Below are 26,548 nucleotides of genomic sequence, written 5' to 3' on the forward strand. Positions count from 1 at the left end.
CCTGCAAAAAAGGTGCAGACTGATGACACAGAAGGTGCTTCCAACTCCATTCTCACATTCGCTTCATTACACAATCTGTCCACACCGTGGCCTGGTGCCCAGGTGGGAGGATGCCAACGTGTGGGGAACAGTTGGAAACAGTGCAAACTGCAGCCTTTCTGGCCAGCTCCCAATTTGGGGTTTCATTCCCAGAGCCCCTTGAATCCATCTCGAATTTGGTTCCCAGCCGAGTAGGTGCTTCAGGTCGTGAGGCAGGCACTCTTCCATCTTCTGGGGATTTCATTCTGGGATGGAGAGTGTGAGCAGCAATAAGGTCAGATGGGGTGAGGATACAGTCTGGTGAAATGTGGATTGGGTCCCGCATCTTCACCTGCAAAAATGATGCAGACAGATGACACAAGAGGTACTTCCAACTCCACTCCCACATCCCCTTCATTGCACAAGCTGTCCACACCATGACCCGGTGCCCAGGTGGAAGGACTCCAATGTGCTGGGGAACAGTTAGAGAGCAAACCGGGGCCATTCTGGCCAGCTCACGATTTGGGCTTTCATTCCCAGAGCCACATGAAAGTGGGATAGATTGATGCTGGGTGAGATGTGGCCTCCACACTGGCATCCTCTTATCCTGACTTCCATATTCCTCATGGACCTAGGGTTTCCTAGGTCTGGCTCAAAGTCTTCAGCAGTAAACGTTTCCCAGTTCACGGAGGACAACCCTCATGGGGATCCATTGCATGAGTGTTTCCTTCTAAACACTGTCATGTTTTAATGACTGGGCAGCTGTGATACTTTTGGAGCTGTAAATTCCTGTTATATCCACCAACAAGGAAACTTGTTCTCCTGCTTCTATCAGAGGGCTGCATGATTCCTGTAGGATGAGAAGCAGGCAACTGTGTCTGGCTTTTGACTGGTAATCTAGGCCCTGTTTCCTTTCATCTGCAGGTCCTTTCTAATTGTGGAGAAGGTCTTTCATTGGGCTGTTGCTGGGTGGGACAGTCTCTGTATACAGTATTTGGCTGCCAGGGATTTCAGGAAGCAACAGGGACTTGGAGTAGGCTGGCTGCCCTCTAGGTTGCAGATAGTGGTCTCATTGTGGGGGCTGGGGTTGTTTGCACTTTGAGGAGGCTCTCTGGTTTTCTGGCAGGAATCCTTGAACAAGGCTTGTGCTCCGGCACAGGCCCTCTTGTCCTCGCAGGCTAGCCTTGATTTTCCTTAGCTTTCATGGAGGGTCCACAATGCCTCTCAACAGCATTCCTGGACACCCTTTTCAGGATTGCAGTCGCCCCAGATGGCCTCTGAGACACTCTCTCAACCTCATCTGCCCCCATGGGATGCCAGTTCCAGGTGTGAGACCTCTGCTCCACTTTGGATTTGCCTTTGTTTTCCAGACAGCAGTGCTGAGAAGCAGAAGCCCCTGGGAGACCCAGGATGAAGGGAGGCAGTGAGCTCAAGGGCCTGGCAATCTTCTGCTGACACCCTCCTCTGGGATCTCCGGTATGATTCCATCACCCGGATACCCCTCAACACCTCACCAGACTGTATACCCATCCTTCTGGGACCTTATTCCTCACACAGACTCTTTGGGGAAAGAAGTCAGAAGAGCAGTTTCCAGCGCCCACCTTAGTCTCCAAATGCCTCCTCCAGCGGGATCAACCACGGAGATGCCCCAAAGAGGCCATAGGGTCAAGACTTTTAGGGTCCCACAGTGAGTTGTCTCAGGCAGCCTTTTTCTTGAGATCAGACTGGCTATGCCTGTACTATTTTCCCCTGCTTAGGCAGGCTGACAGTCCTGACAGCGGGACACCTGAGCCTGCCTAGCCAATGCGCATAGGTCAGTCGCGGGGCACCAGGTGTGAGTGGTGAGCTGCGGCTCTCTTCACAGTGAACGCCACCGTTGCCTGGCCACGGGTCCCTGCAGCTTGGAGAACCAGTAGAACTCTGTGGATGTGCGTCGCCATTGGACTCTCACCTGTCTTCTCTGAGGGATCCACGGGATAGTCCCGTAATCCTAGAATTGGGCAGGGCTGACCCAGCCTGAAGAAACCTCAAGCGGACTCCCAGGGATGCAGATCAAAATCCCTAAGGATCCCAGGCGACCCGCAGGATGTGTCAGGCATGCCTAGGCAGTGTGTGGGTGAGTCTGTTTGATAGTTGCCCCCCCGGTGATTTATAGGTAAACCCTGCCTGTGTTCCCTAGGGTTGCTCTCTCCCCAGAGCGACTTCCTGGTGGAGTAGAACCGGGTAGCCTCAGAATGTGCTGGGTTGTGTATTTCTGTGGGAGTGTTGCGAGTGTTTGATGTCTGTGTGTGTGTCTGTGTGTACGTGTTTCTCTGTGTACCTGGAAGTGGGGTTGGTTAAAGGATGTGACTTATGCACTGGAGCGCTTGTTCTTTCGAGTCAGTCAATCCTCTTGTGCGCCTCTCTGTGTGCCTCCACTTTGGCTGTGGGGCTTTGTGTTTCTTCTTTTCCCCGTGGTTCCTGAAACCGCGGTGAAGTGGGGAGCTGACTGAGACTCGCAGGGGTACAAATCACTTTTCCCTGCAAAGGAGCCACTCTTCTAGAAATAAGAGAAGCATACTACACCGGAGAAAAGACACCTCCCAGGTACTCATTGTCCTGAGGCCAACCCTGGGCCAGACTATAGGAGTCTTGTTTGCAGGGCTCCTTGAATCCAATCGAATTTGGTTTCCAGCAGAGAAAGAGCTTCAGGTCTTAAGGCAGACACTCCTCCATCATCTTCATATTTCATTTTGGTTGGGATAGTGTGAGCCTAAATAAGGTCGGATAGGGGTGAGGATACAGTCTGGTGAGGTATGGATGGGGTCCTGAACCTTCACCTTCAGAAAAGAAGCAGACAGATGGCGTAGAAGCTGTTTCCAACTCCATCTCCACATTCGCTTCATTGCACAACCTATCCACAACATAGCCCAGTTCCGAATAAGGAGGACCCCAAAGTGCGGGGAACCCTTGGAGCCCAAAATGTGGCCTTTCTGGCCAGCTCCTCCCTTGGACCTTCATTCCCGGAGCCACATGGCAGTAGGATGGATGACTGATGCTACCTGGGCTTTCGATTCGACTCTGGCCTTCTCTTTTCCTGACTTCCATGCTCCTTGTGGGCCTACAGTTTCCTAGGTCTGGCTCAAAGTCTTCCACAGTAAACATTTCCCACTTGAGGGAGGACAACCTTTATGGGGATCCATTGCATGAATGTTTCCTTCTAAACACTGTCAGGTTTTAAGGACTGGGCAGCTGTGATAGTTTTGGAACTGTGGATTCCCATTACATCCACCAACAAGGAAACGTCTGCTCTCCCTATTCCATGGGAGGGCTGCATGATTCCTATAGGATGAGAAGTAGCCAGCCGTGTCTGGCTTTTACCTGGTAATGGAGGCTCTGTTTTATTTCATCTGCATGTCCTTTTACATTGTGGACAGGATCTTTCATTGGGCAGTTGCTGCGAGGGCCTTCCTCTTCTCAGGGATCTTCTTGGCAGCCATGGTTTTCAGGGATCAAAAGGGCCTGCGGTTTGGCTGGCTGCAGGCCAGGTTGTGGGTAGTGATCTAGTTGTGGGGGCTGGGTTGGTTTGCACTTTGCAGGTGGCTTTTGGTTCCACAGGCAGCAATCCCTCAATGTGAGTTGGACTCCAGCATGGGCCCTCTCATCCTCCTAGGTGAGCCTTGATTTTCATTTGCTTTCATGGACGTTCCAGAGTGACTCTCATCGGCACTCCTGGATACACTTATCAGACTTGCAATCGCCCCCAGACGGCTTCTGAGACATTCTCTTGACCTCATTTGCCCCTGTGGGATGCCAGTTCCTGGCCTGAGGCCTCTGCTCCATCTTGGACTTGCCTTGGACGTGGTACCTGCCCTTCTCAGACAGCCATGCTGAGAAGCAGGGGCTCCTGGGAGGCCCAGAATGAAGGGAGGCAGTGAGCTTATGGGCCTGCCAATTTTCTGCTGACACCCTCCTCTGGCATTTTAGCTAAAATTTCATCTCTCAGACACCTCTCAACCACTCACCAGACTGTATCCCCAGCCCCATGGGACCCAATTCCTGCACACAGCCTCTTTCGGGAATTCAATCAGAAGAGTAGTTTCCAGCGCCCACCTTACAGTCTCAAAGCGCCTCCTCCTCCAGCGAGATTGACCACAGAGGCTGTATGGTCGAGACTTTTAGGGTCACTCAGTGTTTGCTGCAGGCAGCCTTTTCCCCGAAACCAGGCCGGCTCTGCTTATACCATTTTCCTCTGCTTAGGCAGGCTGACAGCCCTGACAACCTGGTGATGGAGCATGCCTGGCGAATGCACATGCACCAGACGTGGGGCACCTGGCAGGAGCGGTGAGCCCTGGCTCGCATCACAGTGAACGCCACCATTGCCTGGCGACGAGTCCCTGCGGCTTGGCGGAGCAGGAGACCTCTGTGAACATGCCTTGGTGTTGGACTCAAGCCTATCTTCATTGGGGAATCTACAGGATAGTTCCGCGTTCCCAAAATGGTCAAGGCCAACCCCGGCTGAAGAAACGTCAAGGGGAGCCGGGGGATGCAGCGCGAAATGCGAAATCACTATGGATTTCAAAGGATTCGTAGGTTGCTTCAGGCCTGCCTAGACAGCATGGGGGTGAGTCTCTTCGAAAGTTTCCCTTCCGTCATTTCTAGGTACAGCCTGCCTGTGTTTCCCGGGGCTGCTCTCTCCCGTGAGGGTCTTGGTGGAACAGAACCGTGCAGCCTCAAGAGTTGCTGGACTGCGTGTTTCTGTGGGAGTGTTGCGAGTGTTGAATGTTGAATGTTTCGAGTGTGAGTGTGTCTGTGTGTGTGTGTTTCTGAGTGTGCGTGTAAGTGGGGTCTGGTGAAAGGATGGGTCTCACCCACTGGAGCGCTTGCAGATACAATCTAGTGTATCCGACTGGATGAGATCCTGAACTTTCGCCTTTAGGGGACGTGCAGACAGATGTTATAGAAGGTGCTTCCAACTCCATCCCCACATTCCCTTCATTGCAGAAGCTGTCCACACCGTCTCCAGCTTCAGAGGAAGGAGGACTCCAACGTGCCGTGAACTCTTGGAGCACAAACTGTGGCCTTTCTGGTCGGGTCCACCCTTGGACTTTCATTCCTGGAGCCACATGGCAGTAGGATAGATGATTGATGTTGCCTGGGCATTGGCTTCCACTCTGGCCTTGTCTTTTCCTGACTTCCACGCTCCTTGTGGATCTGGGGTTTCCTGGGTCTTGCTCAAGGTCTTCCACAGAAAATGTTTCACAGTTCATGGAGGACAACCCTCATGGGGGTCCATTGCATGAGTGTTTTCTTCTAAACACTGTCACATTTTAATGACTGGGCAGCTGTGATACTGCTGGAACTGTGGATTTCTGTTATTTCCGCCAACAAGGAAACTTGTTCTCTCTATTCCAGCAGAGTGCTGCATGATTCCTATAGGATGAGAAGCAGCCAGTCATTTCTGGATTTTGTCTGGTAATCTAGGCTGTGTTTCATTTCACCTGCGTGTCCTTTTCATTGAGAAAAGGGTCTTTCATTGGGCCGTTGCTGGGTGGGACTTCCTGTCCCCACAGATCTTCTTGGCTGCCAGGATTTCAGGGATCAAAAGAGACTGCCTTTCGGCTGGCTGCAGGCCGGGTTGTGAGTAGTGATTTCATTGTGGGGACTGGAGTGGTTTGCACTTGGCAGGAGGCTCCTCAGTCCACTGGCAGCAATCCTTCAAAGTGGCTTGGACTCCAGCATGGGATGATTGTGCTCCCAGGTGAGACTTAATTTTTCTTTGTTTTCATGGGGGATCCACAGTGCCCCTCAACAGCACTCCCAGACACCCTTTTCAGGCTTGCAATCATCCCCAGACGGCCTCTAAACCTCATCTGCCCCCATGGTTTTCCAGTTTCAGGTGTGAGACCTCTGCTCCACCTTGGACTTGCCTTTGACATGGTTCCTGCCTTTCTCAGAGAGCTGTGCTGAGAAGCAGGAGCCACTGAGAGGTCCAGAGTGTAGGGAGACAGTGACCTCAAGGGTCTGGCAGTTTCCCACTGACACCTCCCTCAGGCGTTTTAGCTAGGACTACATCACTCAGAGACCCTTCAATAACTAACCAGACTGTATTCCCAGCCCTGTGGGACCCGAATCCAGCACAATGCCTCTTTCAGGAATGGAATCAGAAGAGCAGTTTCCAGTGCCCACCTCACAGTCTAGATGTGCTTCTTCTTCCAGTGGGACCGACCACAGAGATGGCCCGAGGAGGCCCTATGGCTGAGACTTTTAGTGTCCCGCAGTGGTTGTCACAGGCAGCTTTTTTCCCGAGACCAGGCTGGCTCTGTCTGCACTATTTTCCTCTGCTTAGGCAGGCTGACAGCCCTGACACTCAGGTGCCCCAGCCTGCCTCGGGAATGCTCATGAGCCAGTCGTGGGGCACCAGGCGCGAGATATGAGCTGTCTCTCGCATCACAGTGAAGGCCACGGTTCCCTGGTGATGGGTCTCTGCGGCTTGGCAGAACAGGAGACCTCTGTGGAGGTGAGTCAGTGTTGGACTCTCGTGTCTTCTCTGAGGGATCCATGGGATAGTCCCGCGATTCTAGATGTGGGCATGGCGTATCCAGCCTGAAGAAATGTCAAGCGGGGCCCCAGGTATACAGCCCGAAATTCCTAAGGATCCCAAAGGATTCGCAGAATGCTTCAGGCCTGCCTAGACGGTGCAGTGGTGAGTCTCCTTGAAAGCTGCCCCACTGTGATTGCTAGGTACAGCCTGCCTGTAGCAACCCCCCAGGGCTGCTCTCTCCCTGGAGGGGCTTTCTGGCAGAGCACAACTGTGCAGCCTCAGAAGTTGCTGAACTGTGTGTTTCTGTGGGAATGCTGTGAGTGTTAGATGTCTACATGTGTGTGTCTCTGTGTGTGTTTCTGTGTGCGTAAGTGTCACCTGCTGAAAGGATGTGGCTCACACACTGGGACGCTCGTTCTTTTGAGTTGGTCGACCTTTTGTGGCCTCTGTGTTGCGCCGCTTGGGCTACAAGGCTGCCTGTTTTTTGCTTTCTCTGCAGTTCCTGAAACCGCGGTGAAGAGGGGGCTGGGTGAGACATGCAGGAATTCAAATCACCTTTCCCTGCAATGGAGCCACTCTTCTAGAAATAAGAGAAGCACACCACACCCAAGAACAGACAAGGCCTAGGGCCTCATTTACCTGAGGCCAAGCCTGGGCCAAAGCATAGGAGTCCTGTCTGCAGGGCCCCTTGAGTCCAATTCGAATTTGATTCCCAAAAGAGCAGGAGCTCCAGGTCCTGAGACCAGCACTCCACCATTGTCTTGGTATTTCATTCTGGGTCGGAGAGTGTGAGCAGCAATGAAGTCAGATATGGGTGAGGATAAAATCTGGTGAGGCAGAGCTGACCTGGTGAGGTGCGGATAGGATCCAGAACCTTCTCCTTCAGGAGAGGTGCAGACTGATGTCACTGAAGTTGCTTCCAACTCCATCTTCGCATTCCCTTCATTGCAGAAGCTTTGCATATGATAGCCCGTTTCACAGGAAAGAGGAATCCAACGTTTGGGGAATGGTTGGAACCCAAACTGTGGCCTTTCTGTCCCGCACTCCCTTTGGACTTGCATTCCTGGAGTCACATGGCAGTGGGATGGATGACTGATGCCGCGTGGGCTTTAGCTTCCACTCTGGGCTTCTCTTTTCCTGATTTCCATGCTTCTCCTGGGCCTGCGGTTTCCATGGTCTGGCTCAAAGTCTTCCACAGTAAACGTTTCCCAGTTCATGGAGGACAATTCTCATGGAAATCCAATGCATGAATGTTTCCTTCTAAACACTGTCACGTTTTAAGGACTGGGCAGCTGTGATACTTTTGGGCCCATGATTCCCGTTATTTCCACCACCACCACCAACAAAAAACTCTTGTTCTCCCTATTTCATCAGAGGGCTGCATGATTCCTATAGGCTGAGAAGTAGCCAGCCATGTCTGGCGCTTGCCTCATAATCGAGGTTGTGTTTCCTTTCATCTGAACATCCTTTGTCATTGTGGAGACTTTCATTTCACTGGGTACTTCCTCTTGCCATGGATCTTCTTGGCTTCCAGAGATTTCAGGGAAGAAAAGGGACTGCGGTTCGGCTGGCTGCAGGCCCGGTTATGCGTAGTGATCTAGATGTGAGGACTGGGGTAGTTTGCATTTTGCAGGAGGATCTTCGGTCCACTGGCAGGAATCCCTCAGGGTGGCTTGGACTCCAGCACGGGTTCTCTCGTATTCCCAGGCAAGCCTTGGTTTTTCTTTGCTTTCATGAGGGTACACAGTGCTTCTCAACAGCACTCCTGGACATCTTTTTCAGGCTTGCAATCGCCCCCAGACAGCCTCTGAGACACTCAACCTCATATTCCCCGGTGGGATACCAGTTCCAGGTGTGACACCTCTGCTCCACCTTGGACTTGCCTTTGACATGGTTCTGTCTTTCCCAGAGAGCCGTGCTGAGAAGCAGGAGCCCCTGGGAGGCCCACAATGAAGGGAGGCAGTAAACTCAAGGGCCCCGCAATCTTCTGCTGACACCATCCTCTCGTAGTTTTAACTAAGATTCTATCTCCCAGAGACCCCTCAAACAACTCACAAGACTGTATTTCCAGCCACATGGGACCCAATTCCTGCTCACAGCCTGTTTTAGCAATGGAATCAGAAGAGGAGTTTCCAGCACCCATCTCACAGTCTCGAGTCACCTCCTCCTCCAGCGAGACACCACCAGAGAGATGGCCAGAAGAGGCCCTGTGGTCAAGACTTTTAAGGTCCCACAGTGTTTGTCACAGGCAGCCTTTATCCTGAGATCAGGCAGGCTCTGCCTGCACCGTTTTCCTCTGCTTAGGTAGGCTGACAGCCCTGACAATCAGTCACCAGAGTGCGCCTCGCGAATGCGTATGCACCAGTAGCGTGTCGCCAGGCACGAGAGGTGAGCTGTGTCTTGCCTCACAGTGAATTCCACTGTTGCCTGGCAACGGGTCCCTGCGTCATGGCAGAGAAGGGGACCTCTGTGGACATGCGTCCCCGTGGACTCTCGCCTGTCTTCTCTGAAGGATCCATGGGATAGTCCCACGATCCTAGAAGTGGGCAGGGGCGACCCAGCCTGAAGAAACGTCAAGAGGAGCCCCAGGGATACAGCGCGGAATTCCTAAGGATCCCAAAGGATCCGCAGGATGCTTCAGGCCTGCCTAGACTGTGTAGGGGTGAGTCTCATTGAAACTTGCCTCCCTGGGATTTATAGGTACAGCCTGCTTGTGTTCTCCGGCGCTGTTCTCTCCCCGGAGGGGCTTTCTGGTGGAGCAGAACCGCCCAGCTGCAGAAGTTGCTGGGCAGTGTGTTTCTCTGGGAGTGTTGTGAGTGTTGGATGTCTGCATGTGCGTGTGTCGGTGTGGGGGTGTGTGTGTTTATGTGTGTGCGTTTAAGTGGTGTCTGCTGAAAGGATGTGGCTCACGTGGCTCTCGCACTGGGATGCTTGTCCTTTTGAGTCCACTGACCTTTGGTGCGCCTCTCTGTGTGGCTCTGCTTGGGCTGCCAGGCGGCGTGTTTGTTTTTTCCGTGTTTCCTGAAACTGCGGTGAAGTGGGGGGACTGGCTGAGACACGCAGGGGTTCAAATCACCTTTCCCTGCAATGGAGCCATTCTTCTAGAAACACTACACCCAAGAAGGAACACCTCCCAAGGCCTCATTGTACTGAGGACAACCCTGGGCCAAAGCGTAGGAGTCCTGTCCGCAGGGCCTATTGAATTCACTTTGAAATTGGTTCCCAGCAGAGCAGGAGCTTCAGGTGGTGAGGCGAGCACTCCTCCATCGTCTTTGTATTTCATTCTGCGTCGGAGAGTGTGAGCAGCAATAAGGTCGGATATGGGTGAGAATACAATCTAGTGAGGTGTGGATGGGATCCCGAACCTTCCCCTTCAGGAGAGGTGCAGACAAATGTCACAGAAGGTGCTTCCAACCCTAGTACTGCATTCCCTTCATTGCAGAAGTTTTCCACACCATAGCCCGATTCCAAGGAAGGAGGAATCCAACGTTCAGGAAACCATTGAAGCCCAAACTGTGGCCTTTCTGGCCAGCTCTTCCTTTGGACTTTCATTCCCAGAGCCACATGGCAGTGGGGTGGATGACTGATGCTGCATGAACTTTAGCTTCCACTCTGACCTTCTCTTTTCCTGACTTCTATGCTTCTCCCGGGCCTAGGGTTTCCATGCTCTGGCTCAGTCTTCCAAGTAAACATTTCCAGGTCACAGAGGATGACCATCATTAAAATCCATTGGATGACTCACTCCTTCTGAGCACTGTCACATTTTAATGACTGGGCAGCTGTGATACTGCTGGAACTGTGGATTCCAGTTATTTCCACCAACATGGAAACTCTTATTTTCTCTATTCCATCAAAAAGCTACATTATTACTATAGTATAAGAAACAGGCAGCCGTGTCTGGCTTTTGCCTGGTAATCTAGGCTGTGTTTCATTTCATCTGCACAACCTTTGTCACTGTGGAGAGGGTCTTTCATTGGGCTGTTGCTGGGTGGTACTTCCTCTCATCATGGATGTGGTTGGCTGCCAGGGATTTCAGAGTCAACAGAGACTGCAGTACAGCTGGCTGCAGGTCAGACTGTGGGTAGTGATCTCGTTGTGGGGACTGAGGTGGTTTGCATTTTGCAGGAGGCTCTTGAGTGCACTAACAGGAATCCCTCAAAGTGGCTTGGACTCTAACATGGGCCCTCCTTGTTCTCCCAGGTGATACTTGATTTTCCTTTGCTTTCGTGGAGAGTTCACAGTGCTCTTCAACACCACTCCTGGACACCTTTTTCAGGCTTGAAATCGCCCTTAGACAGCCTCTGAGACATTCTCTCAACCTCACCTGCCCCGGTGGGATGCCAGCTCCAGGTGTCAGACCTCTGCTCCACCTTGGACTTGCCTTTGTCGTGGTTCCTGCCTTTCCCAGACGACTGTGCTAAGAAGCAGGAGCCCCTGCGAGTCCCAGGATGAAGGAAGACAGTGAGCTTAAGGACACAGCAATCTTCTGCTAACACCGTCCTCCAGAGTTTTAACTAAAAATTCCACCTCAAAGAGACCCCTCAAAAACTCACAAGACTGTATCCCCAGCCCAATGGGACCCGATTCCTACACACAGCCTCTTTCGGGAATGGAATCAGAAGCACAGGTTCCATGGCCCAACTCACAGTCTCAAAGCCTGTCCTCCTCCAGCAGGACATGACCACGGAGACAAAAGGAGGAAGCCCTACAGTAAAGAACTCTAAGGTCCCGCAGTGCTTGTGGCAGGCACCCTATTTCCTGAGACCAGGCAGGCTCTGCCTGCACCATTTTCCTTGCTTAGGTAGGCTGACAACCTGGACAGCCTGGAGACTGAGCATGCATCACGCACGTGCCAGAGGGAGGCCAGCAGGAGCAAGTAGTGAGCCCCGGCTGGAGTCACAGTGAAAGCTTTAGTTGCTTGGTGACAAGTCTCTGCCACTTGGCGAAGAGGGGAAACTGTGACATGCGTACACATTGCGTTTTCAAGTGTCTACTTTGGGTATCCATGGGACACACCCATGATCCAGGATACAATAGAGGCAGGCCATTCTGAAGACAAGTCAGGATAAGGCCAACAGATACATCGCAAAATCTCTAAGTATCCAAAAAGATCCCCGGGAGCTTCAAGCAGGCCTAGTCGCAGTGGGGCTAAGTCTCCTTAAAAGTTGCCCCTCTGTGATTTCTGACTACAGCAGGCCTGTGTTTCCCGGGGTGCCTTCTCCCTGGAGGGGCTTCCTGGCAGAGAAGAAGGGCACAGCCTCACAAGCTGCCAGGCTGGGTGTGTATGTGGGAGTGTAGTGAATGTTGGATGACTGCATGTGACTGTTGCAGTGTTTGTGTATATCTGTGGGTATGTACGTGGCATCCACGGAAAGAAATATGGTTGAACGACTGAAAAATGTTTTTTCAAGGAATCCGACCTTGGGGAAGCCCCTTTGTGCACCTCTGCTTGGGCTGCGGGGCTTGGTGTAATTTACTTTTTCCACGGTTCCTGAATCCGGGATGAACTGCGGGGCTGGCTGAGACTCCCAGGAGCCCAAAGCACCTACCACTGTAAAGCAGCAACTCTGCAAGCAAGGAAGAGGAGCACACAACACCTGAGAACAGAAACCTCCGAGTGCCTCGTCTTACTGTGGCGAAACTGGGGCCAAATCTCAGCAGTCCTGTGCCGAGGGCTCCTCCAATCCCCCTCGAACTCGGTTCCAGACGTGAAGGCGCTTCACGACATGAAGTCGTGAGGTGGGCACTACTCCATCATCATGGGATTTCATTCTGGGGACGGAGAGGGTGGGCAGCAGTTAGCTCAGATGGGGTGAGGATGCAATCTGGTGAGGTGTGCATGGGGTCCCCCACCTTCATCTGCTAAAAGGTGCTTCCAGATGAATACGGAAGGTAATTCCCACTCCACTCCTGCGTTCCCTTGGTCGCACTAGCCGTCAGCAAAATAGCCCGATGCCCATGTGGGAGGACTCCAACGTGTGGGGGGATCAACTGGAGCACAATCCCGGGCCATTCTGGCCAGCTTGATTTCGGTTGTCATTCCGGGAAACACATGGGACTGTGATGGACTGAGGCTGGCTGGGATGTGGCCTGCATACCGGCCTCCTCTTTTCATGACTCCTACGATTATCGTGGGCCTAGGGTTTCCTGGGTCTGGCTCAAAGACTTGCACAGTCAACGTTTCCCTGTTCACGGAGGATGACAGTCATGGGAACTGTTCTACGAGTGTTTCCTTCTAAACACCGTCACGGTGCAAGGACTTGGCTGCTGTGATCCCTTTTGGAACAGGGAATTCCGGTTACATCTGCCAACAAGGAAACTCTGGTTCTCCCATTTCTCTCAGAGTGCTGCATGATTCCTGTAGGATGAGAAGCCGGCAACCACGTCTGGCTGTTGCCTGGTAATCTAGGTTCATTTCATCTGCACGTCCATTGTCCTCGTGGAGGGGCTGTTGCTGGGTGGAACGGCCTCTCGCCTCGGATCTTTGGGCTGCCAGGAACTTCAGGGGGCACAAGGCTCTTGGAGTGGGCTGACTTCAGTCCTGGTCGTGGGTCGTGGTCTCTTTGTAGGGCCCAGGTTTGTCTGCACTCTGCTGGAGGCTCTTGATTCCTCTGGCAAGAATCCGTGATCTTGACTTGGACTCCAGCACAAACCTTCTCGTTCTCCCAGGCGGGTCTTGCTTTTCTTTTGCTCTCACGGGGGATCCACAGTGCCCCTCAACAGCACTGGTGGACAACCACTTCGATCTTGCAATCGCCGCAGACGGCCTCTGAGACCCTCTCTCCACCTCACGTGCCCCCGTGGGATGCCAGTTCCAGGGGTGAGACCCCTTCTCCACCGTGTCCTTCCCTTGGTCCTAGTTCCCGCTTCTCTCCAACTGCCGTGCTGAGAAGCAGGAGTCCCTAAACAGCCCAGGATGAAGGGAGGCAGTGAGCTCAAGGGCCCCGCAACCCTCCTCTGGGGTCTCAGGTATTCATCCATCAGCCGGAGAGCCCTCAACGACTCACCAGAGTGCATTCCCAAGCCTCTGGGACCCGATTCCTGCGCAGAGCCGTTTTCGGGAATGAAGTCCGAAGAGCCGTTTTCAGCGCCCACCTCACAGTCTCCGATCGCCTCCTCCTCCAGGGGGAGCCGACCACGGAGACGGCCCCGGGAGGCCCTTTGGGGGAGACTTTTCGAGGCCCGCAATGGTAGTCGGAGGCAGCCCTTTCCCTCAGACCAGGCCGGCTCTGCCTGCACCATGTTCCTTGCTTAGGCAGGCAGAGAACCATGCCAGCCTGGCGCCCGAGCCAGCCCCTCGAGTGCGCATGCGCCAGTGGCCGGGCACCTGGCGCAAGTGCTGAGCCCTGGCTTGCGTCACAGTGAAGGTCTTCGTTGCCTGGCGACGAGTCCCGGCGGCTTAGCGGAGAGGGGGGACCTCTGTGATGGGCGTCGGTGTTGGGCTCTCGCCTGTGTTCTCTGGGGGATCCACGGTATAGTCTCACCATCTAGGACAGGGCAGGGCAATCCAGCCTGAGGAAACGTCAGGGGAAGGCCCAGGGATCCACCGCGAAATCCCTAACCATCCAAAAGGATCCGCGCCATGCGTCAAGCCTGCCTGGACCCAGTGGGGGTCAGTCTCCTTGAACGTTGCCCCCCCCCCGTGATTTCTGACTACAGCAGGCCTGTGTTCTCGGGGTGCTCTCTCCTGGGAGGGGCTTCCTGGCGGAGCAGAACCGCGCAGCCTGAGAAGGTGCCCGGAGGTGTATTTGTGCGGGATTGTTTCGAGTGTTGGCTGCCCGTGTGTGTAGGCGACACTGTGTGTGTGTGTGTGGATGCGCACATGCGTGTGTCTGTGTGGGCGTGTGTCTGTGTTTGCCTGTGTGCTGTGTGCGTGTACGTGGCGTCTGCTGATGGGAATATGGCTCAAGCACTGCAGCCCTTATTGTTTTTTTCTTTTCATGTACCCCCTCCCACTCCCGAGTCCACCGACCTTCTGGTCCGCCTCTCTGTGAGGTTCTTCTTGGGTTCCGGGGCTCCGTGTCCTTTATTGTTTTCCGTGGTTCCTGAATCCGGGGTGAACTGTGGGACTGGCTGAGACTCGCGGGAGCCCTAAGCACCTCCCCCCCGCAAAACAGCAAGTCTGCTAACAAGAAAGAGGAGCACACCACACCCGAGAACAGAAACCTCCGAGTGCCTCATTTTCCTGTGGCCAAGCCGGTCCAGATTCTAGCAGTCCTGTGCGCAGGGCTCCTCGAATCCCCCTCGAATTCGGTTCCTAGCCGAGCAGCCGCTTCACGTCGTGAGGTCATGAGGCGGGCACTCCTCCATCGTCTTGGGATTTCATTCCGGGGACTGAGAGAGTGGGCAGCAGTTAGCTCAGATGGGGTGAGGATGCAATCTGGTGAGGTGTGCATGGGGTCCCCCAGCTTCATCTGCTAAACAGGTGCTTCCAGATGAAGACGGAAGGTACTTCTGACTCCACCGCCGCGTTCCCTCCGTCGCACTAGCGGTCCGCACCCTGGCCCGGTGCCCATGTGGGAGGACTCCAACGTGCTGGGGATCAGTTGCAGCACAGTCCCGGGCCATTCGGGCCAGCTTTCGATTTCGGCTGTCATTCGGGGAAACACATGGGAGTGGGATGCACTGAGGCTGGCTGGGATGTGGCCTGCATACCAGCCTCGTCTTTTCATGACTCCCACGCTTCTCCTGGGCCTAGGGTTTCCTGGGTCTGGCTCAAAGACTTCCACAGTCAACGTTTCCCTGTTCACGGAGGACAACTCTCATGGGGACTTTTGTACGAGTGTTTCCTTCTCAATACCGTCACCGTGCAAGGACTCGACTGCTGTGATCCTTTTGGAACAGTGAATTCCGGTTACATCTGCCAACAAGGAAACTCTGGTCCTCCCAGTTCTCTCAGAGGTGCTGCATGATTCCTGTAGGATGAGAAGCGGGCAACCACGTCTGGCCATCGCCTGGTAATCTAGGTTCATTTCATCTGCGCGTCCATTGTCCTCGTGGAGGGGCTGTTGCTGGGTGGAACGGCCTCTCGCCTCGGATCTTTGGGCTGCCAGGAACTTCAGGGGGCACAAGGCTCTTGGAGTGGACTGACTTCAGTCCAGGTCGTGGGTCGTGGTCTCTTTGTAGGGTCCAGGTTTGTCTGCACTCTGCTGGAGGCTCTTGATTCCTCTGGCAAGAATCCGTGATCTTGACTTGGACTCCAGCACAAACCTTCTCGTTCTCCCAGGCGGGTCTTGCTTTTCTTTTGCTGTCACGGGGGATCCACAGTGCCCCTCAACAGCACTGGTGGACAACCACTTCGATCTTGCAATCGCCGCAGACGGCCTCTGAGACCCTCTCTCCACCTCACCTGCCCCCGTGGGATGCCAGTTCCAGGGGTGAGACCCCTTCTCCACCGTGTCCTTCCCTTGGTCGTGGTTCCCGCTTCTCTCCAACTGCCGTGCTGAGAAGCAGGAGTCCCTAAACAGCCCAGGATGAAGGGAGGCAGTGAGCTCAAGGGCCCCGCAACCCTCCTCTGGAGTCTCAGGTATTCATCCATCAGCCGGAGAGCCCTCAACGACTCACCAGAGTGCATTCCCAACCCTCTGGGACCAGATTCCTGCGCAGAGCCGTTTTCGGGAATGAAGTCCGAAGAGCCGTTTTCAGCGCCCACCTCACAGTCTCCGATCGCCTCCTCCTCCAGGGGGAGCCGACCACGGAGACGGCCCCAGGAGGCCCTTTGGGGGAGACTTTTCGAGGCCCGCAATGGTAGTCGGAGGCAGCCCTTTTCCTCAGACCAGGCCGGCTCTGCCTGCACCATGTTCCTTGCTTAGACAGGCTGACAACCATGCCAGCCTGGCGCCCGAGCCAGCCCCTCGAGTGCGCATGCGCCAGTGACCGGGCACCTGGCGCGAGTGCTGAGCCCTGGCTTGCGTCACAGTGAAGGTCTTCGTTGCCTGGCGACGAGTCCCTGCGGCTTAGCGGAGAGGGGGGACCTCTGTGATGGGCGTCGGTGTTGGGCTCCCGCCTGTGTTCTCTGGGGGATTCACGGTATAGTCCCACCATCTGGGACAGGGCAGGGGCAATCCAGCCTGAGGAAACGTCAGGGGAAGGCCCAGGGATCCACCGCGAAATCCCTAACGATCCAAAAGGATCCGCGCCATGCGTCAAGCCTGCCTGGACCCAGTGGGGGTCAGTCTCCTTAAACGTTGCCCCCTCACCCCCCGTGATATCTGACTACAGCAGGCCTGTGTTCTCGGGGTGCCCTCTCCTGGGAGGGGCTTCCTGGCGGAGCAGAACCGCGGAGCCTGAGAAGGTGCCCGGAGGTGTATTTGTGCGGGATTGTTTCGAGTGTTGGCTGCCCGTGTGTGTAGGCGGCACTGTGTGTATGTGTGTGTTGGGGTTTGTGTGTGTGTGTATGCGCGCGCGCGTGTGTGGGCGTGTGTCTGTGTGGGCCTGTGTGCTGTGTGCGTGTACGTGGCGTCTGCTGATAGGGATATGGCTCAAGCACTGCAGCCCTTATTTTTTTTTTTTCATTTTATGTTCCCCCCCACCCTGAGCCGCCCGACCTTCTGGTCCGCCTCTCTGTGCGGTTCTTCTTGGGTTCCGGGTCTCCATGTTCTTTATTTTTTTCCGTGGTTCCTGAATTCCGGGTGAGCTGTGTGTGTGTGTGTGTGTGCGCCCTTTTTTGCGTGTACGTGGCGTCTGCTGAAAGGAATATGGCTCAAGCACTGCAGCCCTTTTGTTAAAATTAATTTTACTTTCTCCCCTCGAGTCGCCCCACCTTCTGGTTAGCCTCCTTGTGAGTCTCTTCTTGTTCTGCGGGTCTCCGTGTCGTTTTTTTTCCCGTGGTTCCTGAATCCTCGGTGAGTTGGGGGTTGACTGAGGCTCGCAGGAGCCCAAAGCACCTCCCCCTCCAAAGCAGCAACTCTTCTAGAAAGAAGAGAGCACAGCACACCCGATAAGAGAAACCTCCAAGTGTCTCTTTTTCCTGTGACCAAACCGGGGCCAGACCCTAGCAGTCCTGTGCTCAGGGCTCCTCGAATCCCCCTCGAATTCTGTTCCCAACCGAGCAGGCACTTCACTTCGTGATGCAGGCACTCCTCAATTGTCTTGGGATTTCATTCTGTGGACAAAGAATGTGAGCACCAGTTAGGTCATATGGGGGAGGATGCAATCTGGTGAGGTATGGGTGGATCCCGCACCTTCACCTGCTAAACAGTTTCTGAGAGATTATAGGGAAAAGAAGGAGAGATCAGACTGTTAGCATGTCTATGTGGAAATGGATGCCGTAAGAAACTCCATTTTGACCTCTATCCTAAGCAATTGCTTTGCCCTTAGATGCTGTTGATCTGTAACGTTGCAACCTGAAATTCAGGTTAGACAAGTGCAAACCCCAAGAGAACATCAAGTAGAACAGAATAGAGTTTCTATCCTGGCAATGCCAATCCAAATACAATATCCACAATATCAGCCGCTGTGAAATAGAACCCAACCACCGGTAGTTTATCAGTACTGGCCGCCAGCTGTGCTTCAGTACGGGCAATCTCCAGAGGTTCAATACAGACCTCAAGTAGTGTGTCCTTCGCCAAATAGCAAGGCCCCATACCATCAAGCCATGGCGGTGGTGTTTAATCCTACACTACCACCTAGTGGCCACAGTAGTACACTGCATGAAATCATTGATAAAGCCAGAAAACAGGGAGATCTTGAGGCATGGTAGTTCCCGATAATTTTACAACCAATATCTGCCGGGAAAGGGAGTCAAGAAGGAGCTTCTGTCCCAACTGAGGCTAGATATTAATCTTCCACCATGAAGATGTTAAAAGATATGAAGGAAGGAATTTAACAATATGGACCCAACTGCCCTTATATGAGAACATTATTAGATCCCCTTGCTCATGGAAATAAACTTATTCCTTAAGTTTGGGAAATTTTGGCTAAATCTTCCCTTTCATCCTCTCAGTTCCTACAATTTAAAACCTTGTGGATTGATGGAGTACAAGAACAGGTACGAAGAAATCAGGATACTTATCCTGCTGTTAATATAGATGCCAACCAATTGCTAGGAACAGGTCCAAATTGGAGCACCGTTAACCAACCATCGGTAATGTAGAATGAGGCTATTGAACAACTAAGGGCTAATTGCCTCAGGGTCTGGGGAAAAAAATCAGGATCCAGGAGCCACTTGCCCTTCTTTTAATTCAATTAAACAAGGCTCTAAAGAGTCATATCCAGACTTTGTGGCAAGGTTGCAAGATGCCGCTGAAAAATCTATTTCACATGATAACGCCCAAAAAGGTATTGTAGAACTAATGGCTTATCAAAATGCAAATCCAGAATGTCAATCGGCCATAAAGCCATTAAAAGGAAAAGTTCCAGCAGGACTTGATGTAATTACAGAGTATGTGAAGGCTTGTGATGGGATTGGAGGAGCTATGCCTAAGGCAATGCTAATGGCTCAAGCAATGATGGGAGTCATTTTAGGAGGATAAGTTAGAACATTTGGGGGAAATGTTATAATTGTGGTCAAATCCATCATCTAAAAAAGAACTGCCCAGTCTTAAATAAACAGAGTAAAAATAGCGAGCCACCTGGCCTGTGTCCAAGATGTGGAAAAGGAAAACATTGGGCTAATCAATGTCATTCTAAATTTGATTAAAATGGGCAACTGTTGTCGGGAAACAGAATGAAGAGCCAGCCTCGGGCCCTGCAACAAACTGGGGCGTTCCTGATTCAGCCATTTGTTCCTCAGAGTTTTCAGGGACAGCAACCCCCACAGCAAATACCACCACTTCAGGGAGCCCTAAATCAATAGCCAAAAAAAATAGACTAAACAAAAGCCTGTTACAGGACTTGTCGGTGTGGGCATTGCCTCAGAAGTGTATCAAAGTGCCATGATTTTACATTGTCTAGGACCTGATAATCAAAAAACACGGTTCAACCTATGATTACTTCTATTCCAATTAATTTATGGGGCTGAAACTTGTTACAGCAATGGCATGCAGAGATTACTATCCCAGCCTCTCTATACAGCCCCACGAGTCAAAAAATCATCATGACTAAAATGGGATATCTCCCTGGCAAAGGACCAGGGAAGAATGGAGATGGCATTAAAGTCCCAATTGAGGTTGAGAGAAATCAAGAAAGAAAAGGAATAGGGTATGCTTTTTAGGAGTAGCCACTGTAGAGCCTCCAAAACCCATTCCATTAACTTAGAAAAACCTGTATAGGTAAATCAGTGGCCGCTACCAAAACAAAAGCTGGAGGCTTTACACTTATTGGCAAAAGAACAATTAGAAAAGGAACATATTGAGCCTTCATTTTCGCCTTGGAATTCTCCTGTGTTTGTAATTCAGAAAAAATCCAGCAGATGGCTCAGGCTAACTGACTCAAGAGCCCTCAATGCTGTAATTCAACCTATGGGGGCTCTCCGACCCGGGTTGCCCTCTCCAGCCATTATCGCCAAAGATTGGCCTTTAATTATAATTGATCTGAGCATTGCTTTTTTTTTTTTATCATTTATCTGCAAAACAGGATTTTGAAAAATTAGTTTTTGCTGTACCAGCCATAAATAATAAAGAACAAGCTACCAGGTTTCAGAGGAAAGTGTTGCCTCAGGGAATGCTTAATAGTCCGACTATTTGTCAGACTTTTGTAACTCAAGCACTTCAACCAGTTAGAGACAAGTTTTCAGACTGTCATATCATTCATTATGTTGATGTTATTTTGTGTACTGCAGAAACGAAAAACAAATTAATTGACTATTACACATTTCTGCAGACAGAGGTTACAAACGCAGGACTGACAATAGCATCTGATAAGATTCAAACCTCTACTCCTTTCCATTACTTGGGAATGCAGGTAGAAGAAAGAAAAATTAAACCACAAAAAATAGAAATAAGAAAAGACACATTAAAAACATTAAATGACTTTCAAAAATTGCTAGGAGATATTACCTGGATTCGGACAACTCTAGGCATCTCTACTTATGCCATGTCAAATTTGTTCTCTATCTTGAGAAGGGATCCAGAATTGAATAGTAAAAGAACATTAACTCCAGATGCAACTAAAGAAATTGAATTAATTGAAGAAAAAATTCGGTCAGCACAAGTAAATAGAATAGATCACTTAGCCCCACTCCAACTTTTGATTTTTGCTACTGCACATTCTCCAACAGGCATTATTGTTCAAAATACAGATCTTGTGGAGTGATCTTTCCTTCCTCACAGTACGATTAAGACTTTTACATTGTACTTGGATCAAATGGCTACATTAATTGGTCAGGCAAGATTACGAATAATAAAATTGTGTGGAAGTGACCCAGATAAAAATCATTGTTCCTTTAAACAAGGAACAGGTTAGACAAGCCTTTATCAATTCTGCTGCATGGCAGATTGGCCTTGCTGATTTTGTGGGAAGTATTGATAATCATTACCCAAAAACAAAAATCTTCCAGTTTTTAAAATTGACTACTTGGATTTTACCTAAAATTACCAGACATAACCCTTTAAAAAATGCTCTGACAGTGTTTACTGATGGTTCCAGCAATGGAAAAGCCGCTTACACTGGGCCAAAAAAAGGAGTCATTGAAACTCAATATCACTCAGCTCAAAGAGCAGAGTTGGTTGCCCGTCATTTCAGTGTTACAAGATTTTAATCAGCCTATTAACTTTGTATCAGATTCTGCATATGTAGTACAGGCTACAAAGGATGTTGAGACAGCCCTAATCAAATATAGTATGGATGATCAGTTAAATCAGCTGTTTAATTTGTTACAACAAACTGTAAGAAAAAGAAATTTCCCATTTCATATTACTCATATTCGAGCACATACTAATTTACCAGGGCCTTTAACTAAAGCAAATGAACAAGCTGACTTGCTAGAATCATATGCATTCATAGAAGCACAAGAACTTCATGCCTTGACACATGTAAATGCAATAGGACTAAAAAATAAATTTGCTATCACATGGAAACAGGCAAAAAATATTGTACCACGTTGCACCCAGTGTCAAGTCCTACACCTGCCCATTCAGGAGGCAGGAGTTAATCCCAGAGGTCTGTGTCCTAATGCGTTATGGAAAATGGATGTCACACATGTACCTTCATTTGGAAAATTGTCATTTGTCCATTGACAGTTGATACTTATTCACATTTTGTATGGGCAACCTGCCAGTCGGGAGAAAGTACTTCCCATGTTAAAAGACATCTGTTATCTTGTTTTGCTGTCATGGGAGTTCAAAAAATATTAAAACAGATAATGGGCCAGGATAGTGTAGTAAAACATTTCAAAAATTCTTAAATCAGTGGAAAATTACACATACAACATGAATCTCCTATAATTCCCAAGTACAGGCCATAATTGAAAGAACTAATAGAACACTCAAAGCTCAGGTGGTGAAACAAAAAAAGGAAAAAGACAGTAAGGAGTGTAACACTCTCCAGATGCAACTTAATTTAGCACTCCATACTTTAAATTTTTTAAACATTTATAGAAATCAGACCACTACTTCTGCAGAGCAACATTTTACTGGTAAAAAAAAAAAAGGACCACATGAAGGAAAACTGATTTGGTGGAAAGACAACAAAAATAAGACATGAGAAATAGAGAAAGTGATAACATAGTGGAGAGGCTTTGCCTGTGTTTCACCAGGAGAAAATCAACTTCCTGTTTGGATACCTACTAGACATTTAAAGTTCTACAATGAACCCATCGGAGATGCAAAGAGAATCGCCTCTGCGGAGACAGAAAACCCACAATCGAGCATCATCAACTTGCCAGATAAACAAAATGGTGGTATCAGAAGAACAGATAAAGTTGCCATCCACCGAGAAAGCAGAGCCGCCGACCTGGGCCCAATTAAAGAAGCTGACACAGTTAGCTGAAAAAAGCCTGAAGAACACAAGGGTAAAATGAACTCCAGAGAATATGCTGTCTGCAGCCTTGATGATTGTATCAATGGTGGTAAGTCTCCCTGTGACTGCAGGAGCAGATGCAGCTAATTATACTTACTGGGCCTATGTGCCTTTCCCGCCCTTAATTCAGGCAGTCACTTGGATGGATAATCCTATTGAAGTATATGTTAATAATAGTGCACGGGTACCAGGCCTCACAGATGATAGTTGCCCTGCCCAACCTGAAGAAGGAATGATGACAAATATTTCCACTGGGTATCATTATCCTCCTATTTGCCTCGGGAAGGCACCAGGATGTTTAATGTCTACAACCCAAAATTGGTTGGTAGAAGTACCTACTGTCAGTGCCACCAGTAGATTTACCTATCACATGGTAAGTGGAATGTCACTCAGGCCACAGATGAATAACTTACAGGACTCTTCTTATCAAAGATCATTAAAATTTAGGCCTAAGAGGAAGCCTTGCCCCAAGAAAATTCCCAAAGAATCAAAAAGCCCAGAAGTTTTAGTTTGGGAAGAATGTGTGGCTGATACTGAGGTGGTATTACAAAACAATGAATTTGGAACTATTATAGACTGGGCCCCTCGAGGCCAATTTTATTATAATTGTATGGGACAGACTCACTCATGTTCACAGGCCCTATCCATCTGGCCCGCTAATCCAGCCTATGATAGTGATTTAACTAAAAGACTGGACCAGGTTTACAGAAAGTTAAAATCACCCTATCCATGGAAATGGAGTGAAAAGGGAATTTCATCACCTCTACCAAAGTTAGTTAGTCCTGCTACTGGTCCTGAACATCCGGAATTATGGAAGCTTACTGTGGCCTTGCACCACATTACAATTTTGTCTGGAAATCAAGCTATAGGAACAAGAGATCATAAGCCATATTATACTACTAACCTAAATTCCAATCTGACAATTCCTTTGCACAGTTGTGTAAAACCTCCTCATATGCTAGTTGTAAGAAACATAGTTACTAAACGAGATTCCCAAACTATAGCCTGTGAAAATTGTAGATTGCTTACTTGCATTGATTCGACTTTTGATTGGCAGCACTATATTCTGCTGGTGAGGGCAAGAGAGGGCGTGTGAATCCGTGTGTCCATGGACCAACCGTGGGAGGCTTCCCCATCTGTCCATATTATAACAGAAGTATTAAAAAGAGTTCTAACTAGATCCAAAAGATTCATTTTTACTTTAACTGCAGTGATTGTGGGTCTTATTGCAGTCACAGCTACTGCTGCGGCTGCTGGAATTGCTTTATACTCCTCTGTTCAAACTGCAGAATATGTAAATAATTGGCAAAAGAATTCCTCAAAATTGTGGAATTCTCAGACCCAAATAGATCAAAAATTGGCAAACCAAATTAATGATCTTAGACAAACTGTCATTTGGATGGGAGATAGGCTCATGAGCTTGGAATATCTTTTTCAGTTACAGTGTGACTGGAATACGTCAGATTTTTGTACTACACCCCGAGCCTATAATGAGTCTGAGCATCACTGGGACATGGTTGGATGCCATCTACAAGGAAGAACAGATAATCTTACTTTGGATATTTCAAAATTAAAATGACAAATTTTTGAGGCATCAAAAGCCCATTTAAATCTGGTGCCAGAAACTGAGGCAATCGTCAAAGCTGCTGATGGCCTCACAAATCTTAGCACTGTCACTTGGGTTAAAACCATCAGGCGTTCCACTATTGTAAGTTTCATATTAATCCTTGTATGTCTGTTCTGTCTGTTGTTAGTCTACAGGTGTCTCCAGCAGCTCCGAAGAGACAGTGACCAGTGAGAACGGGCCATGATGACGATGGCGCTTTTGTCAAAAAGAAAAGGGGGATATGTAGGGAAAAGAAAGAGAGATCAGACTGCTACTGTGTCTATGTAGAAAAGGAAGACAAGAAACTTCATTTTGACCTGTACCTTGAACAATTGCTTTGCCCTGAGATGCTGTTAATCTGTAACTTTAGCCCCAACTTTGAGCTCACAGAAACATGTATTGTGTGGAATCAAGGTTTAAGGGATCTGGGGCTATGCAAGATGTGCTTTGTTAACAAAATGTCTACAGGCAGTATGCTTGGTAAAAGTCATCTCCATTCTCCATTCTCAATAAACCAGGGGCACAATGAACTGCGGAAAGCCACAGGGACCTCTGCCCTGGAAAGCCAGGTATTGTCCAAGGTTTCTCCCCATGTGATAGCCTGCGATAAGGCCTTGTGGGATGGGAAAGACCTGACCGGCCCCCAGTCTGACATCCGTGAAGGGTCTGTGCTGAGGAGGATTAGTAAAAGAGGAAGGCCTCTTGCAGTTGAGATAAGAGTAAGGCCTCTGTCTTCTGCCTGCTCCTGGGAATGGAATGTCTCGGTATAAAACCCGATTGTACATTTGTTCAGTTCTGAGATAGGAGAAAAACTGCCTTGTGGCTGGAAGCGAGACATGTTGGCAGCAATGCTGCTTTGTTACTCTTTACTCCACTGAGATGTTTGGGTGGAGAAAAGCACAAATCTGGCCTACGAGCACATCTAGGCATAGTTCCTTCCCTTGAACTTATTTGTGACACAGATTCCTTTGCTCACATGTTTCCTTGCTGACCTTCTCCCCACTATCACCCTGCTCTCCTGCTGCATTTCCCTTGCTGAGATAGTGGAAATAATAATAAATACTGAGGGAACTCAGAGACCAGTGATGTTTGCAGGTCCTCCATATGCTGAGCGCAGGTCCCCTGGGTCCCCTGTTCTTTCTCTATACTTTGTCTCTGTGTCTTATTTCTTTTCTCAGTCTCTCATCCTACCTGAGGAGAAATACCCACAGGTGTGGAGGCCTGGCCCCCTTCAACAGATGATACAGAAGGTACTTCCCACTCCACCCCTGCGTTCCCTTCATCGCACAAGCCATCCACACCATGGCCCAGTGCCCAGGTGGGAGGACTCCAACATCCCGGGGAACAGTTGGAGCGCAAACCTGGGCCGTTCTGGCCAGCTCCCAATTTTGGCTGTCATTCCGGCAAACACATGGGAGTGGGATGGACTGAGGCTGGCTGGGATGTGCCCTGCACACCGGCCTCCTCTTTTCCTGACTTCCATGTTTCTGGTGGGCCTAGGGTTTCCTGGGTCTGGCTCAAAGACTTCCACAGTCAACGTTTCGCTGTTCACGGAGGATGACCCTCACGGGGACCATTGTATGACTGTTTTCTCCTAAACACTGTTAGGTTTTAAGGACTAGGCAGCTGTGATACTTTTGGAACAGTAAATTCCCGTTATATCCGCCAACAATGAAACTCTTGTTCTCCCACTTCTATAGGAGTACAGTATGATTCCTATATGATGAGACCTAGGCAGCCAAGTCTGGTTTTTGCCTGGTAATCTAGGCTCTCTTTCGTTTCATCTGCATGTCTTTTCTCATTGTGGAGTTGGTTCTTCTTGGGCTGGGTGTGACTGCCTCTCGACACAGATCTTTTGCTTGCCAGGGATTTTAGTGAGCTCAAGGGATTTTCGGTAGTTTGACTGCCCTCCAGGTTGTGGGTGGTGGTCTCATTTTGCGGGCTGGGGTTTTTTGCACTTTACACGAGTCTCTTGGGTCCTCTGGCAAGAATCCGTGAACTTGGGTTTGACTCCAGCATAAACCCTCTCATTCTCCCATTTGAGCCTTTATTTCCCTTTGCTTTCATGGGGAATCCACAGTGCCCCTCAACAGCACTCCTGGGCACCCTTTTCAGGCTTGCAATCACACCAGACGGTTTATGAAACACTCTCTCAACCCTATGTGCCCTTGTTGGATGCCAGTTCCAGGTGTGAGACCTCTTCTCCACCTTGGACTTGCCTTTATTGTCGTTTCTCCCTAACCCAGACAGCCGTACTGAGAAGCAGGAGCCCCTGGGAGGCCCTGGATGAAGGGAGACAGTGAGTTCAAGGGCCCCGCAATCTTCCGCTGACACTCTCCTCTGGGGTCTCAGGTGTGATTCCATCACCCGGAGATCCCTCAACAACTCACCAGACTGTATTCCCTTCTTCCTGGGACCGGATTCTTGCACACAGACTCTTTCGGGAATGGAGTCCAAAGAGCTGTTCCCAGAGCCCACTGGAATCGCCTCTTCCTCCTGCGGGA

General features: G+C 50.2%; 1 protein-coding gene and 1 pseudogene across 1 annotated transcript in view; one reads left to right on the plus strand and one right to left on the minus strand.

Moving 5' to 3' along the window:
* LOC126950211 (zinc finger protein 680) overlaps positions 1-26,548 on the minus strand; it is a 473,756-nt gene that overhangs the window by 359,307 nt on the left and 87,901 nt on the right. The window lies entirely within an intron of this gene.
* LOC126950257 (endogenous retrovirus group K member 19 Rec protein-like) lies at positions 16,403-25,152 on the plus strand (annotated as a pseudogene).

This window comes from Macaca thibetana, chromosome 3, assembly GCF_024542745.1.
Source record: "Macaca thibetana thibetana isolate TM-01 chromosome 3, ASM2454274v1, whole genome shotgun sequence".
Classification (NCBI taxonomy): Eukaryota; Metazoa; Chordata; class Mammalia; order Primates; family Cercopithecidae; genus Macaca; species Macaca thibetana.